At 45.7% G+C, this 12,376-nt stretch overlaps 1 long non-coding RNA gene across 3 annotated transcripts; it reads left to right on the plus strand.

The window, feature by feature from the left end:
- Positions 1–2,663: 2,663 nt before the first annotated feature.
- LOC137049737 (uncharacterized) lies at positions 2,664–3,604 on the plus strand. 3 transcript variants are annotated; one of them, XR_010899696.1, is made up of 3 exons: positions 2,664–2,758; positions 2,974–3,063; positions 3,406–3,604. It is a non-coding gene; the product is annotated as an uncharacterized lncRNA (long non-coding RNA). The 3 variants fall into 3 exon arrangements; XR_010899698.1 differs by having other exon boundaries at positions 2,668–2,807; XR_010899697.1 differs by having other exon boundaries at positions 2,670–2,857.
- Positions 3,605–12,376: the final 8,772 nt, after the last annotated feature.

The following is a 12,376-nucleotide window of genomic DNA, read 5'->3' on the forward strand; positions in this document are numbered from 1 at the left end:
CACCTGACCAAGTGTTGAAGTGTCCATGAGCAATGCAGTCCATTTAAATAAATGCAGTCCATTTACTTGTATTTGACTTGGGTGGGTGTGAATTGTGTTTGGCTTGGGTGGGTGGGAATTGTGTTTGGCTTGGGTGGGACTTTTTGTTTGACTTGGGTGGGTGGGACTTGTATTTGACTTGGGTGGGTGGGAATTGTGTTTGACTTGTTTGGCTTGGGTGGGTGGGACTTGTATTTAGGTGTGTTCGACATCGGCTGCGGCTGGATGCATGCGATCGGGGGGAGGAGCTGTAAACGGAGACGTGAATTCGGACACTTTCTGCTTCCCGTGGTGACGCTTGAGCTGTGTTTGCAAACGTTATCACAGCTGAAGTTAAATAAATGCAATATTTCTCAAATACACAGATGTTTCAAATGATATTTTCATCCAATACTTTATATACTGCTTAATCAAGCGTCTGTTTGGAGAAGATTAAAGGTTTAACATATCAACCACACTATCAATGAAGTGGTGTCAATGGTTTTTATCAGTTTTAGTTTGATAAACATGACAATATAACATCGCGACTACATGAAAAGAGGTTTTACTGTTATAAATAAATGATTTGTGAGCATTAGCGTGACATACGTTTTCAGAATAAACACGAAACGCACGTGATCGCTGTCATACGGCGGATCAGCTGTGTCGTCATTAGAGCTTGTGCATCCTCCTGCAGTCCCCCTTGAGAATCTGCAGCGGCTGCATCAGCCGCCTGCTCTCGAATCGCTCTCGCGGTACTTTGTTGACATACGTAACAGTCACGTGCCGTCGGCGCTGTCTCAAGTCGGACAAAATTTCTAACCGGCATGCACTGCTTTAAGTCAGCCGCCGATCGGTCTGCGCATCACTAGGTGAAGTCGAACAAGCCTTTAGACTTGGGTGGGTGGGAATTGTGTTTGACTTGGGTGGGTGGGAATTGTGTTTGGCTTGGGTGGGTGGGACTTGTATTTGACTTGGGTGGGTGGGACTTGTGTTTGGCTTGGGTGGGAATTGTGTTTGACTTGTTTGGCTTGGGTGGGTGGGACTTGTATTTGACTTGGGTGGGTGGGAATTGTGTTTGGCTTGGGTGGGTGGGACTTGTATTTGACTTGTGTTTGGCTTGGGCGGGTGGGACTTGTGTTTGGCTTGGGTGGGAATTGTGTTTGACTTTGGCGGGTGGGAGTTGTTTGACTTGGGTGGGACATGGGTGGGACTTAGTACTTGGCTGGGTGGGACTTGTGTTTGACTTGGGCGGGTGGGACTTGTTTGACTTGGGTGGGACATGGGTGGGACTTAGTACTTGGGTGGGTGGGACTTGTGTTTGACTTGTGTGGGTGGGACTTGTGTTTGGCTTGGGTGGGTGGGAATTGTTTGGCTTGGGTGGGTGGGACTTGTATTTGACTTGGTTGGGTGGGACTTGTGTTTGACTTGGGTGGGTGGGAATTGCGTTTGGCTTGGGTGGGTGGGAATTGCGTTTGGCTTGGGTGGGTGGGACTTGCGTTTGGCTTGGGTGGGTGGGACTTGCGTTTGGCTTGGGTGGGTGGGACTTGCGTTTGGCTTGGGTGGGTGGGACTTGCGTTTGACTTGGGTGGGTGGGACTTGCGTTTGACTTGGGTGGGTGGGAATTGTGTTTGGCTTGGGTGGGTGGGACTTGTGTTTGGCTTGGGCGGGTGGGACTTGTGTTTTACTTGGGCGGGTGGGACTTGTTTGGCTTGGGTGGGAATTGTGTTTGACTTGGGCGGGTGGGACTCTGCTTATTTCTCAACTCTTTTAGAAGAAAACAAATACAACCCTAAGTATTTATTCGATACAGTGGCTAAATTATCAAAAAATAAAGCTTCAGCTTCTGATGTTTGTAAACAACACAGCAGTAATGACTTTATGAACTTCTTTACTAGTAAGATTGATAATATTAGGAATAAAATTATAACCATGCAGCCGTCTATTACAGTATCACTTCAGACAGAGCGCTGTAGTGTCACTGAGGAAAAATTACACTCATTCACTGCTATAGGAGGAGAAGAATTGGCTAAACTTGTAAAATCATCAAAATCAACAACATGTATGCTTGACCCTATACCGACTAGGCTATTAAAAGAGATACTTCCAGAGGTCACAGATCCTCTGCTTAATATCATTAATTCATCTTTGACATTAGGATATGTACCGAAAACTTTTAAGTTGCCTATAATTAAACCACTTATTAAAAAAACGCAACTTGATCCTAAAGAATTAGTCAATTACAGGCCAATCTCGAATCTACCGTTTCTATCAAAAATACTAGAAAAGGCTGTGTCTTCACAATTATGTTCCTTTTTAGAAAGAAATGGTATATGTGAGGATTTCTAGTCAGGATTTAGACCGTATCATAGCACTGAGACTGCTCTAATTAGAGTTACAAATGATTTACTCTTATCATCTGATCGTGGTTGTATCTCTCTATTAGTGTTACTCGATCTTAGCGCTGCATTTGATACTATCGATCACAATATTCTTCTGAATAGAATCGAAAGTTATGTTTGCGTTAGTGGAACTGCTTTGGCATGGTTTAAATCATACTTATCTGACCGTGATCAGTTTGTAGCAGTAAATGAAGAGATGTCACACCGATCACGAGTTCAGTATGGGGTAGGGTTAGGGTTAGGGTTAGGGGAATGAAAAATCCAAGATCAGGGACCCTAAGGTCCCTGAAATGGTTGTGCACGGTCCAGCCTTCTACTGACCACTAAAGGCGGCCCAGGTCCAAAGATAGCCAACAACGTTACCATGTCCTGCTAGTGCCATTATATGTATAATAAATTTCATTCTTTTTTATTTTATTATTGTATAAGCCAGATAAGTATGTATCATCACATCAGTTTATTTATTTATTTACTATATTAACCATTTATGTTATTTAACCCACACTATATTTTATATAGCCACTCATCATTTTTTTCTCTGTTTTTTTTGCAGGAATCCAGGGCTACGTCCACGAGGGGTACGCCAGGCCGGGCTGGATCCACGCGGGGTGCGGAGTCGAGGGTTGACCCATCTGGACCCCAGGTAAGAGGGGTAGGTTTTAGGTAGGGTTTTGTGGTGGGGGTTAGCATGATGAGAGGGCTGTAGACCCCCTGGTGACATTGCCAGGGGTGTCTGGGTAGGTTTAGGGGTGATGTGGGTATGTTTATATATTTACTAGCCAGGGGTATCTGGGTAGGTTTAGGTGTGATGTGGGTATGTCTATATACTTATTAGTCAGGGGTATCTGGGTAGGTTTAGGCGTGATACGGGTGTGTCCATATCATCATGACGGTAAGTACAGAGAAGGATAATAATTTAGGCCTCATTAAGGCCTCTCGGGTACACCGTGTCCAAGCGTCTGATCCAGGTGCTTTCTGCCCTGAGTCTCTCCTTTAGGGACCACGCTGGATCAGACTGGAGTGCGGTGATTCTGAACGAGGACAACCCGTGGGCCAGAAAGTGTTGAACGAGGTGTCGGCGCTTATCAACGGCATGCAAAATGTTGTGTGCATGTTGATAAGCCCGAACACGGAGTTCATTTTTCGTTTGGCCAACGTATTGTCTCCTGCATCTTAAACAGAAAGCCAGGTACACGCAGTTAGACGTTTCATGGGTCAGAGGTGCAGGGATCTTAAACATCTTTTTGTTAAATCTGGGTTGGGTTAGGGTTAGGGTTAGGGTTAGGGTTAGGGTTAGGGTAAGGGTTAGGGTTAGGGTTAGGTTAGGGTTGGGTTAGGGTTAGGGTTAGGGTTAGGGTTAGGGTTAGGGTTAGGGTTAGGGTTAGGGTTAGGGTTAGGGTTAGGGTTAGGGTTAGGGTTAGGGTTAGGGTTAGGGTTAGGGTTAGGGTTAGGGTTAGGGTTAGGGTTAGGGTTAGGGTTAGGGTTAGGGTTAGGGTTAGGGTTAGGGTTAGGGTTAGGGTTAGGGTTAGGGTTAGGGTTAGGGTTAGGGTTAGGGTTAGGGTTAGGGTTAGGGTTAGGGTTAGGGTTAGGGTTAGGGTTAGGGTTAGGGTTAGGGTTAGGGTTAGGGTTAGGGTTAGGGTTAGGGTTAGGGTTAGGGTTAGGGTTAGGGTTAGGTTATAGGGATAAAAACGAAAAGTGCACCCCCTTGAAGTGCACCCCCCCCGTAACTCCGCCCCCTTTGGTCCTAGGGGGCAGAAACTTCGCCCTTATACTAATTAGGCCACGCCCTGTCGATTGGGCGTGGTCCCATCCCTCTAGCTCCTCCCCTTTTCGAGATATGGTTTTGCACCCCCACAAGTGCACCCCCGCTTTAACTCCACCCCCTTTGGTCCTAGGGGGAGCAACCTTCGCCCATATACTAATTAGGCCACGCCCAGTCGATTGGGCTTGGTCCCATGCCTCTAGCGCCACCAGGTGCCGAGATATGATATTGCACCTTTTGTGATATTGCACCCCCCGGTGCATTTTGCTTCCTTTTGTGCTAGGTGGAACAAAATTGGTGTATATACTAATTGGGGCACGCCCAGTCGATTGGGCTTGGTCCCATACCTCTAGCGCCACCAGGTGCCGAGATATGGTATTGCACCCCCCGGTGAATTTTGCTTCCTTTTGTGCTAGGTGGAACAAAATTGGTGTATATACTAATTGGGCCACGCCCAGTCGATTGGGCTTTGTCCCGTACCTCTAGCGCCACCAGGTGCCGAGATATGGTATTGCACCTTTTGTGATATTGCACCCCCCAGTGCATTTTGCTTCCTTTTGTGCTAGGTGGAACAAAATTGGTGTATATACTAATTAGGCCACGCCCAGTCGATTGGGCTTGGTCCCATGCCTCTAGCGCCACCAGGTGCCGAGATATGGTATTGCACCCCCCGGTGCATTTTGCTTCCTTTTGTGCAAGGTGGAACAAAATTGGTGTATATACTAATTGGGCCACGCCCAGTCGATTGGGCTTGGTCCCGTACCTCTAGCGCCGCCAGGTGCCGAGATATGGTATTGCACCCCCCGGTGCATTTTGCTTCCTTTTGTGCTAGGTGGAACAAAATTGGTGTATATACTAATTGGGGCATCCCCAGTCGATTGGGCTTGGTCCCATACCTCTAGCGCCACCAGGTGCTGAGATATGGTATTGCACCCCCCGGTGCATTTTGCTTCCTTTTGTGCAAGGTGGAACAAAATTGGTGTATATACTAATTGGGACACGCCCAGTCGATTGGGCTTGGTCCCGTACCTCTAGCGCCGCCAGGTGCCGAGATATGGTATTGCACCCCCCGGTGCATTTTGCTTCCTTTTGTGCTAGGTGGAACAAAATTGGTGTATATACTAATTGGGCCACGCCCAGTCGATTGGGCTTGGTCCCGTACCTCTAGCGCCGCCAGGTGCCGAGATATGGTATTGCACCCCCCGGTGCATTTTGCTTCCTTTTGTGCTAGGTGGAACAAAATTGGTGTATATACTAATTGGGGCACGCCCAGTCAATTGGGCTTGGTCCCGTACCTCTAGCGCCGCCAGGTGCCGAGATATGGTATTGCACCCCCCGGTGCATTTTGCTTCCTTTTGTGCTAGGTGGAACAAAATTGGTGTATATACTAATTGGGCCACGCCCAGTCGATTGGGCTTGGTCCCGTACCTCTAGCGCCGCAAAGTTCCGAGATATGGTATTGCAACTGCTGCGACCTTTCTAGGCCGAGAAATGTTTCTGAAACACAATTATATTTGGTGTTATAACTCAGCCCATAGAAGAGTCATTGACACTAACCTTATATTCCCATGATGACCTTGACGAGACCTTTCGATCGCACCTACTCCCGTGTGTCTGTGACTCTGCGTTAAAGAGATAATGTCACTTCCGTTCTGCACAGGAAGTGACATTATCTCGTCGTGGGAATGTCACAGAGGGACGGGGTAGGTGTTGTTTGAAAGGGGTCGGCAAGTCCTTTTGAAAGACGTAGGTTACAATAGTCTGTGACGTCAAGGGGCGGAGATATAAGGCAAAATATAATCGTGTTTTAAAAAAATATCTCGTGTTAGGAAGGTCGTAGAGACACAAACCGTACATCATTGGAAAGGGCTTGGCGAGTCGTGTTCAACGACACTTCGATCAAGTCGCTGCGACCTTCCTAGGCCGAGATATGTTTCTGAAACACAATTATATTTGGTGTTATAACTCAGCCCAGAGAAGAGTCATCGACACTAACCTTATATTCCCATGATGAGCTTGACGAGACCTTTCGATCGCACCTACTCCCGTGTGTCTGTGACTCTGCGGTAAAGAGATAATGTCACTTCCGTTCTGCACAGGAAGTGACTTTATCTCGTCGTGGGAATGTCACAGAGGGACGGGGTAGGTGTTGTTTGAAAGGGGTCGGCAAGTCCTTTCGAATGACGTAGGTTACAATAATCTGTGACTCTGCGTTAAAGAGATAAAGCCACTTCCTGTGCAGAACGGAAGTGACATTATCTCGTCGTGGGAATGTCACAGTGGGACGGGGTAGGTGTTGTTTGAAAGGGGTCGGCAAGTCCTTTCGAATGACGTAAGTCACAATAGTCTGTGACGACAAGGGGCGGAGATATAAGGCAAAATATAATCGTGTTTTAAAAAAATATCTCGTGTTAGGAAGGTCGTAGAGACACAAACCGTACATCATTGGAAAGGGCTTGGCGAGTCGTGTTCAACGACACTTCGATCAAGTCGCTGCGACCTTCCTAGGCCGAGATATGTTTCTGAAACACGATTATATTTGGTGTTATAACTCAGCCCAGAGAAGAGTCATTGACACTAACCTTATATTCCCATGATGAGCTTGACGAGACCTTTCGATCGCACCTACTCCCGTGTGTCTGTGACTCTGCGGTAAAGAGATAAAGTCACTTCCTGTGCAGAACGGAAGTGACATTATCTCGTCGTGGGAATGTCACAGTGGGACGGGGTAGGTGTTGTTTGAAAGGGGTCGGCAAGTCCTTTCGAATGACGTAGGTTACAATAATCTGTGACTCTGCGTTTAAGAGATAATGTCACTTCCGTTCTGCACAGGAAGTGACTTTATCTCGTCGTGGGAATGTCACAGAGGGACGGGGTAGGTGTTGTTTGAAAGGGGTCGGCAAGTCCTTTCGAATGACGTAGGGTACAATAATCTGTGACTCTGCGTTAAAGAGATAATGTCACTTCCGTTCTGCACAGGAAGTGGCCTTATCTCGTCATAGGAATGTCTCAGTACAATATCTAAATATCTACAAAAAATATAATGTGATTTTCTCATGACATGAAATCTTATTAATTAATGTAAATTCATGTTTTTTATTTATTTTTTTGTGAAGGGGAATTGAAATTGAAAGTAAAAGTAAAAATATATTTTTTTAAGACTGAGAAATATTGATTTTTTTTAATTTTGTTTTTTTAATATTATACTATTGAAATTGTATGTAGTGAACCATTATTTTGGGAAAAAAAGTAATGTTTTTTACATGTAATGAAAGTATAAGTGTTGAGTATTTTATACAATAAATATAGTTTGGAAATGTTAGAAAAGAGAAATACAATTTAAATAAATTGCATAACAGAATATAACATGATAATTATGTTTTCTCTAATTTTAACATGTAAAATATCAATTTGAAAACGGGGCTTTTATTATGAAAAAAAAACCGGAGAATTTTCCAGTAAGGCTAAATTTCAGTGAAGCAAAAAGTCTCCTATTTATCTTCTTTTTTTAGGGTTGATCAAAAAAAAAGATGGAAAGGTAAGTGTTTGTTGTTGTTTACTGAGGAAACTTGAGTAGATTTAGTGTTTTGTTTTGGGTTAAGTCTAATAGAAAGTGAAAGTGAAAGCAAACTTTTTTTTGAAGCGAACGCAATCTTTTACAGGCTGAATAACATTCAAAAAGTATAGTTTAGGTTTGTTTTTTAAATTTTATTTTTATGTGTAATAGTGTAGTTTGACAAACGTGTTTGTTAATTAGAATTTTATTTGAGTTTTAGTAACTGAGGTGAGCCGTTTTTTATCTGTTAGGGTTTAGAAAGTGAAAGTGAAAGTAAACAAATCAGGGGTTAGGGTTAGGGTTAGGGTTAGGGTTAGGGTTAGGGTTAGGGTTAGGGTTAGGTTAGGGTTAGGGTTAGGGTTAGGGTTAGGGTTAGGGTTAGGGTTAGGGTTAGGGTTAGGGTTAGGGTTAGGTTATAGGGATAAAAACGAAAAGTGTTAGGGTTAGGGTTAGGTTAGGGTTAGGGTTAGGGTTAGGGTTAGGGTTAGAGTTAGGGTTAGGGTTAGGGTTAGGGTTAGGGTTAGGGTTAGGGTTAGGGTTAGGGTTAGGGTTAGGGTTAGGGTTAGGGTTAGGGTTAGGGTTAGGGTTAGGGTTAGGGTTAGGGTTAGGGTTAGGGTTAGGGTTAGGGTTAGGGTTAGGGTTAGGTTAGGGTTAGGGTTAGGGTTAGGGTTAGGGTTAGGGTTAGGTTAGGGTTTAGGGTTAGGGTTAGGGTTAGGGTTAGGGTTAGGGTTAGGGTTAGGGTTAGGGTTAGGGTTAGGGTTAGGGTTAGGGTTAGGGTTAGGGTTAGGGTTAGGGTTAGGGTTAGGGTTAGGGTTAGGGTTAGGGTTAGGGTTAGGGTTAGGGTTAGGGTTAGGGTTAGGGTTAGGGTTAGGGTTAGGGTTAGGGTTAGGGTTAGGGTTAGGGTTAGGTTAGGTTAGGGTTAGGGTTAGGGTTAGGGTTAGGGTTAGGGTTAGGGTTAGGGTTAGGGTTAGGGTTAGGTTAGGGTTAGGGTTAGGGTTAGGGTTAGGGTTAGGGTTAGGGTTAGGGTTAGGGTTAGGGTTAGGGTTAGGGTTAGGGTTAGGGTTAGGGTTAGGGTTAGGGTTAGGGTTAGGGTTAGGGTTAGGGTTAGGGTTAGGGTTAGGGTTAGGGTTAGGGTTAGGGTTAGGGTTAGGGTTAGGGTTAGGGTTAGGGTTAGGGTTAGGGTTAGGGTTAGGGTTAGGGTTAGGGTTAGGGTTAGGGTTAGGGTTAGGGTTAGGGTTAGGGTTAGGGTTAGGGTTAGGGTTAGGGTTAGGGTTAGGGTTAGGGTTAGGGTTAGGGTTAGGTTAGGGTTAGGGTTAGGGTTAGGGTTAGGGTTAGGGTTAGAGTTAGGGTTAGGGTTAGGGTTAGGGTTAGGGTTAGGGTTAGGGTTAGGGTTAGGGTTAGGGTTAGGGTTAGGGTTAGGGTTAGGGTTAGGGTTAGGTTAGGGTTAGGGTTAGGGTTAGGGTTAGGGTTAGGGTTAGGGTTAGGGTTAGGGTTAGGGTTAGGGTTAGGGTTAGGGTTAGGGTTAGGGTTAGGGTTAGGGTTAGGGTTAGGGTTAGGGTTAGGGTTAGGGTTTAGGGTTAGGGTTAGGTTAGGGTTAGGGTTAGGGTTAGGGTTAGGGTTAGGGTTAGGGTTAGGGTTAGGTTAGGGTTAGGGTTAGGGTTAGGGTTAGGGTTAGGGTTAGGGTTAGGGTTAGGGTTAGGGTTAGGGTTAGGGTTAGGGTTAGGGTTAGGGTTAGGGTTAGGGTTAGGGTTAGGGTTAGGGTTAGGGTTAGGGTTAGGGTTAGGGTTAGGGTTAGGGTTAGGGTTAGGGTTAGGGTTAGGGTTAGGTTAGGGTTAGGGTTAGGGTTAGGGTTAGGGTTAGGGTTAGGGTTAGGGTTAGGGTTAGGGTTAGGGTTAGGGTTAGGGTTAGGGTTAGGGTTAGGGTTAGGGTTAGGGTTAGGGTTAGGGTTAGGGTTAGGGTTAGGGTTAGGGTTAGGGTTAGGGTTAGGGTTAGGGTTAGGGTTAGGGTTAGGGTTAGGGGAATGAAATCCAGGATCCGAATCCCGAAGGATTCGGAAACGGTTACGCACTGTCCAGATTTGTACTGGCCGCCACGAGTCTCACACATACACCCAAATCATACACGACAGCCAACACTTTTCGAAGAAAGCCAGCGCATGGTCAAGACATTTTTGTGGTCACTGTAAAAAATCCCAGCTAGGGCTATGATGACCCGGGCTATTTCAGGGAGGGGTCTGTGCCAAAAAACAGGGGTAGGTTTTAGTGCGTGTCAGGTAAGGGGCATATTCTAATTAATCTCGACGTCTGTATGGACGGAGAAAAATAAATAAACATTGCGCTCAGACGCATCACACCCTCAAATGATGCCGGCTGCTTATTTATTAATAATTTAATTTGCCATATATGACCTAAAATAGGTCTGTCTCAACGTCTGTGTGGACGGAGAAAAATAAACCGTGTGCTCGGACGCATCACACCCTCAAATGATGCCGGCAGTTTATTTATAAAATATATATTTATATAAGTAGATCGGGCATATCGCGACGTTTCGGCTATTTATCTAGCCTTCTTCAGGCGAGCCCGAATGGCAAAAGGGAATTTGACCCTGTCCCCTCCAGCTTATATAGGCTAGGAGGGCGGGGCCCCTCACCCAGCGACCAATTCCCACGTTCAGCATTGTATAATGCGTCATAAACTGTTTTTAGCACAAACTGATGTTGTTTTTAATTTTTTACAGGGTCCCGTCGAATAATCTGGAGCAGCAGGCACTTACAACGGGTAAGTAGGCACCTTCGTGTACAATTCAGGTAAGTATGTGGTCAACACGAGGTCCAGACGCCTCGGCACGGGCTGAGTTAGGGGAATGAAATCCAGGATCCGAATCCCGAAGGATTCGGAAACGGTTACGCACTGTCCAGATTTGTACTGGCCGCCACGAGTCTCACACATACACCCAAATCATACACGACAGCCAACACTTTTCGAAGAAAGCCAGCGCATGGTCAAGACATTTTTGTGGTCACTGTAAAAAATCCCAGCTAGGGCTATGATGACCCGGGCTATTTCAGGGAGGGGTCTGTGCCAAAAAACAGGGGTAGGTTTTAGTGCGTGTCAGGTAAGGGGCATATTCTAATTAATCTCGACGTCTGTATGGACGGAGAAAAATAAATAAACATTGCGCTCAGACGCATCACACCCTCAAATGATGCCGGCTGCTTATTTATTAATAATTTAATTTGCCATATATGACCTAAAATAGGTCTGTCTCAACGTCTGTGTGGACGGAGAAAAATAAACCGTGTGCTCGGACGCATCACACCCTCAAATGATGCCGGCAGTTTATTTATAAAATATATATTTATATAAGTAGATCGGGCATATCGCGACGTTTCGGCTATTTATCTAGCCTTCTTCAGGCGAGCCCGAATGGCAAAAGGGAATTTGACCCTGTCCCCTCCAGCTTATATAGGCTAGGAGGGCGGGGCCCCTCACCCAGCGACCAATTCCCACGTTCAGCATTGTATAATGCGTCATAAACTGTTTTTAGCACAAACTGATGTTGTTTTTAATTTTTTACAGGGTCCCGTCGAATAATCTGGAGCAGCAGGCACTTACAACGGGTAAGTAGGCACCTTCGTGTACAATTCAGGTAAGTATGTGGTCAACACGAGGTCCAGACGCCTCGGCACGGGCTGAGTTAGGGGAATGAAATCCAGGATCCGAATCCCGAAGGATTCGGAAACGGTTACGCACTGTCCAGATTTGTACTGGCCGCCACGAGTCTCACACATACACCCAAATCATACACGACAGCCAACACTTTTCGAAGAAAGCCAGCGCATGGTCAAGACATTTTTGTGGTCACTGTAAAAAATCCCAGCTAGGGCTATGATGACCCGGGCTATTTCAGGGAGGGGTCTGTGCCAAAAAACAGGGGTAGGTTTTAGTGCGTGTCAGGTAAGGGGCATATTCTAATTAATCTCGACGTCTGTATGGACGGAGAAAAATAAATAAACATTGCGCTCAGACGCATCACACCCTCAAATGATGCCGGCTGCTTATTTATTAATAATTTAATTTGCCATATATGACCTAAAATAGGTCTGTCTCAACGTCTGTGTGGACGGAGAAAAATAAACCGTGTGCTCGGACGCATCACACCCTCAAATGATGCCGGCAGTTTATTTATAAAATATATATTTATATAAGTAGATCGGGCATATCGCGACGTTTCGGCTATTTATCTAGCCTTCTTCAGGCGAGCCCGAATGGCAAAAGGGAATTTGACCCTGTCCCCTCCAGCTTATATAGGCTAGGAGGGCGGGGCCCCTCACCCAGCGACCAATTCCCACGTTCAGCATTGTATAATGCGTCATAAACTGTTTTTAGCACAAACTGATGTTGTTTTTAATTTTTTACAGGGTCCCGTCGAATAATCTGGAGCAGCAGGCACTTACAACGGGTAAGTAGGCACCTTCGTGTACAATTCAGGTAAGTATGTGGTCAACACGAGGTCCAGACGCCTCGGCACGGGCTGAGTTAGGGGAATGAAATCCAGGATCCGAATCCCGAAGGATTCGGAAACGGTTACGCACTGTCCAGATTTGTACTGGCCGCCACGAGTCTCACACATACACCC

This window comes from Pseudorasbora parva, chromosome 20 (genome assembly GCF_024679245.1).
Source record: "Pseudorasbora parva isolate DD20220531a chromosome 20, ASM2467924v1, whole genome shotgun sequence".
Lineage (NCBI taxonomy): Eukaryota > Metazoa > Chordata > Actinopteri > Cypriniformes > Gobionidae > Pseudorasbora > Pseudorasbora parva.